Below are 5,863 nucleotides of genomic sequence, written 5' to 3'. Positions count from 1 at the left end.
GTCTTGTCTTTTGACTCTAATCATTAATTTTCTCATATTATTTGTGATTTTTCCAAAACTTTATTATGTAGAGACAGCAAAATTTCCTATTAATGATTTTTTTTTAATGTTAACTGAGGCTCAGAGAGGTTAAATGATTCGAAGCTAGCATTCATCTGATTCCAAATTCAGAACTTTTCTTAACCCACATAGATTAAGTATTGGTTTTAATTATAAAGTACTTCTTTTAAGTTACATTCATAGTTGCGAAAGTATTATTAGTCCTTAAAATCCAGAGTGGTGTGTTCACAGTTCTAAGAATGATGTCTCTGTTAAAACTGAGGGTGTGGGCTAAGGTACTTTGTTAATAACATGTGCATATTCTCAAGCATTGCATAACAGAGTCATTTAGTACAAGTTAAGTTTCTGCACATTGGTTACTATTACCACATCTCTTGTGAGTGGGGAGATTTAATTTGATTGATAAAAGATTCTGATAAGACCTAGAATGGAGCTAATACACAGATATTTTATTAGGAATATTTTCAAACTTGAATCTGTTACTCATTTAGGAGTAGAATCCTTAGTACTGTTGAATAATTTAAAATCTAAAATTTATGTAACATTATGTAGTATTGATACTAAAATAGGCCTTAGGCACCTGAAGTATAATTTAAGCTATGCTTTGAAATTATTTTGAACATAAGTTTTCTCCTGAGACAAGCATGAATCTGCCTTGCTGACCAGATGATACTGCTAGATGATCAGATGGAATAAAGAATAAAATAAGAAAGACCTTTGGAAAGTTATTTTTTTAAATCATGTAGGCAGCCATACTAATGTAGCATGTGAGAAAATATTTTGATGTGTATTTTCTCAGTATTCTGGTCAGTGGTTATAAAGGCATCTTTAGACCCCATATCACCTTAACAGTATCAGATTAGTACACAGACAGATGGCTACTTCATGTGACTTGAATTTAAATTGATGAGGTACAATTTTGAAACCTCATAGGAATTGGGCAGAGGTTTTAATGGGTTACTTCTAGTTTTTCAGTGTTTTGTCCTTAGGTTTTCAAAATTTAGTTTTGGTAGTTTTCTCAGTTAGGCATTGAGTACCTGAAAATTACTATTTGGCATCAGGATGATGAAGCACATCAGTGGTAGGAAGTTAGACTAGCCAGGCTACTGAAGAAAATTATGCAATTTTACAGTTAGTGGATATTTAACTTCTGATCTTCACAGTGACCCTGTGAAGCAGGAAGGAGGGGCCTGTCTATTTTAAACACTTCATCAAATAGAAAACTGTCACAAAAAATAAGTTAGGAAATGAAGGGTCCAAGGTTGCATAGCCAATAGTTATCAGATACAGACTAGAACCCAGGTTTTTCCTTGCTATTTTCCATAATCACTTAATTCCATTTGAAGTCATTTTGAGTTCAAATTATAGATGTGATAATGGTCAGTATTTTTCATAAGGCTTTGGATTAAAATTGTTGGCCATTGGATGCCATATCCCTTCATACTATTCCCACTAAATATTTAATTTAGAGGACTATGATAGAGTCAGCTCTCTTAAAAGATTACATAGTGTATTAATAATGCCTTTTTTATGGCAGGTTATGCTTTTCCCTGTATTTTTTAAAGATGCCTATATCTTTTCTGTCCTACACTTAACCAAGTTGAAAGAACATTCTACACTCTTTGACAGTAAGGTAACAATTTGCACAACTCTCAGTCTACCCACATATATGACACTGAGGAATTGGACTCGTTTTCTATCTACTTTAATGGCCCTTATTGGTGCTTAAACCTTTAAATCTTGGTATCCATGGATCCAGACTCTGCCTGGGTCAACCTGCTCTATCCATCCATTCTTTTTAGTAATCTCATCCAGCCTCAGTTGCTTAAAAATAATATCTACGATTTGATTTTCTATGCTCAGTGTTGGCCTCTCCCTGAAACCCCAGACTCCTGTGTACCCAACTCCATCACCTCTCAAGTGTCTGATGAGTATCTTAAAGATAACTTGGTGAAAATGGAAACCTTAATAATCTTTCTCAAACATGGTCTTTCCTTTAGTCTTCTGCATCTCAGTGGGTGCCCGCCAACTTTCTCCTGGTTACTGAAGCCAGCACATAGAACCGTTCTTGAATCCTCACTTCTCCCAGTATTCAGCCTATTGACAAGCTCTTTCAACTTCACCTCCAAAGAATATCCCATGTAGTTGATAGCACTGCTTGCCTACTCAGCACTATTCCCCCCTTTCCGTCTTTTTAACAAATACTTCTTTTCCCTTCTCAGGTATCCAATCATTCATTCACATAGGCCATGTGACTCAAGGCAAGCCAACCCCATTCCCAGTTCGTCCCCAGTACAAATGAATGCATGAGGGATGGACAGGCTTACAATGGTTAGTGAAACAATGGTTAGAGTCAAATGGCACAGAATTCTGCCTCTTTAAATAGTATGTAAAATGAGCCTCTCCCTCTGGATATGACCAAGGGAACCTCTTATCTCAGTTGCTAGTGGGAATCATCAAAAGCCATACAAGTGTGAGGGTTAAAATGATGAGAGGGCCTGGGAGGACATGATTCTTTGATGTCATTATTGAACCTGCTCTAGCACTAGGCTCCCTATAAAATAAGCCTACAAATTCCTTATTTAAGACATCTTAAGTTGGGTATTATGTTGCTGGCACCTAGAAACACCTTAACATACATTCGGAATATGTTTACTTTCACTTACTAGTGTCTTAGTCTAAACTACTGCCATCATTTGCTAGGATTTACTGCAGTAATCACCTAACTGATCTCTATGTCTTTCTGCCTTACGGTCTTTATGGAAAAAACAGGGCTTTTTTAAAAATGTAGGTCATGTTCACCTCAAATGCCATCAGGGCTTCTTAAAGCAGCATAAATCTAAATTGCTTATAAAGCCCAGCATGATTTGGCTTCTGCTTATCTCAACATACATCACTTGATTTTCAGTAATGTCGTATTTTGGTCACTTCTGAAGAGTAAGTAAAAAATAAATCACCTAAGCAGAAGGGGATTAAACTACACTCAGATCTTAGAACACACCAGGGGCCTTCGTAGCAGTTGCTCCCTGGAATGCTTGTCCTCATCCTCACAAGTCAGGCCTTCCCTAATTGCTCTATCTACCAGTAATAGGTTACCTTCTGAAAAATGCTCTTTAGTAATACTTGATTTTTTTCATTAATGTTGCAATGCAAATGATCAGAAAAATATTTTATTAGAAAGTAATGGTGGGAATTCCCTTCATGGCTCAGTGGTTAACAAACCCAACTAAGATCCATAAGGATGCGGGGTCAATCCCTAACCTTACTCAGTCTGTTGGGGATCCAGCATTGCCATGAGCTGTGGTGTAGGTCATAGACATGGCTCAGATCCTGCATTGCTGTGCCTATGACTGTGGCTGGCAGCTATACCTCCAATTTGACCCCTAGCCTAGAAACTTCCATATATTGCAAGTATAGCCCTAAAAAGCAAAAAAAAAAAAAAAAAAAAAAAAAAAAAAAAAAAATAATAATAATAATAAATCAATAAATAAATAAACGAAAGTAATCGTGAGTGATGACCATAATATTGACCTGGTTTTGCTCTTTATGTAGTTGCCTTGGGGGTTGAAGGACTGTCAAAAAGGTTAATACAGGATAAATTTCATTTTATAGTAGCTGTAGTTTGAATCCACTTGTCACATGAAATCACTATATTGTTATTCCTTTTGTTCCATAGATGTAATGGTATTGAATGAAGATTGTACTCTTGCCGTCTTCGTTCCCCTTTGGTTGAAGTTTATTATTCAGAAAGTATTAGAATAATACCAGTGATGGCAGTAAGGTAGGATGACATCTTAGAACAAGGTGACTATTAGAGATAGCCTTGTAGCTTTTTTCCAATGAAGATAATACTTAGAGTTATAAGAAGGACCTTAGCTAACATTGCAATGATGCACAGAACATTTAAATTCTACATTCTCTTCATCTGGGCCATCACAAATTTATTTATTATATATAAATAACATTATGTACTTTTCCTCTTGGTTATTATTTTTGTTGTTTGTTTAGTTTTATTTATTATTGGTTTCCTGTTTTGTGTTGCAAGTTCTTTAATGGTAGAACCCCTTTTTTATTAATCTTTATAACTCCTTGTCTTAGTTTGTGCTCTCTCAGAAGCATACCTAGCGATAAGGATTTGAATGTGAGCAGTTTATTTCAGAGGTCATGGGTTGGGGGGTGAGGCAAGAAATGGAGGGAAGTTAATAAAGAGTGCGTATTAAGCAAGTTACAACTGTTGGCAACTAGCTTAATTCTGCCTAGGAACTCTGGGAGGCTGTTTACAACATACTTTGGTTACCTGATCCACGGGGCTAAGAGGCCAGGGTATTTATCTACCAACTCCATTCAGTCATCGATTGATGGTTAGTTTGAGATAGTGAATTTGTTAATTCCCTAGTAACTTATAGTTTGGCCCATGTGTATGTAGAGTAGATTTTTGGCTGCCAGAGAAAGACTTCAGGCAGTTGGAAGTGAGACTGTCCTTCCTGGAAGTGGTAAGTGATGAAGGAATAAGGGCAGGGCACTGATAACACTTGCACATCCTTTAGCTATACTCGATGTGTCTTAAATATTTACTATAAAATAAATCTTGAAACCATTGATCAGGAGAACAGAATCAGTGTAGACCAGAAAGCAGAGATACCTTTTAACAATGAGAGATGACTTGCCTTCCTTCTTGGTTATCAGACACACATCCATATGATAAGGCATGCCATCCAATTGATTGTACCTAAACAATTCAAATCTTATATCCTGCTACAAGAGCTTATTAGGATCACCAAAGACTATGAAATAATACTTTTAAGTGTTACCTGCAGGGAAAATGTCTTGCAGAAAAATTTTCTTTGACTTTTTGCTTTAACCAAAATATATGGCATCTTTGAAGTTCAGTAACTATTCAATAAACTGATCACATGAATCTTGTTTATATTTTCAAGGTTAATCCCTTATTTAAGGTAAAATGTGCTTTTATCTATATTAGTAAGTAAATAAAGATGAATTTAATAAGGATGTTTGAATTTTGCAAACCTCATTCTCAAAGATTCATTATTGGCATTTTATGTGTAGAAACCTCATGTCCAAGTTAATAGGATGTATCTTAATGATTTTGATGATAATATTTCTAAGTAGAGAAATGGACAGAACACTGATTTGTGAAAAGAACAATTGCTTTTATTTACTAAGGCAAAGAAGATCAAAAAAGATTAACCACAAAGACAACAACTTGTGTTTCTGTCATTTAATGTTTGTCAGTAACTCCCCATTTGGTGATTAGAAAAGGGCACATGCTAAATTATTTTGGCTTTGGAGATATGTATATATTTCTTCTGATGCAGGACAGTAGGAAAAAATTATACAGGAGAAGGATGTCTTGCTAAAATTTATTAAAATTGTGAGCAAAATTTTAAATGCTATTGATTTATATATTGGAAATTTTTCTTCATATTTTACAATTTAACTTGTTAAAAATGTAGTAAAACATTTTAGAGGCTAAATTTTCATTCTTTGACGCAATAGTCTTTATATATCACTAATTGTCAGTAGTGCAGTGAATTAATTGCTGTTTGATTTTATTGTTTTCCAAGATAAAATTGTTGATAGACTAACAAATCATATAACTCTTTTAAAGCCATTGGAAGAGAATGTACATACTTTTCCATGGGAAGTTTTTTTTTTCTTAATTTCTCCCATCTGAATGAAATTGGTAATCTCATTTTTAGAATGTCACAAGGTACAGAAAAAGACAAAGATATTCAGTCAGGAATTAGATGAGTGATGTCAAATGATGTTCCCAGGAGCCTGT

This window comes from Sus scrofa, chromosome 9 (genome assembly GCF_000003025.6).
Source record: "Sus scrofa isolate TJ Tabasco breed Duroc chromosome 9, Sscrofa11.1, whole genome shotgun sequence".
NCBI lineage: Eukaryota > Metazoa > Chordata > Mammalia > Artiodactyla > Suidae > Sus > Sus scrofa.
The sequence above is the reverse complement of the archived record's forward strand: the minus strand, read 5'-3'. Positions refer to the sequence as shown.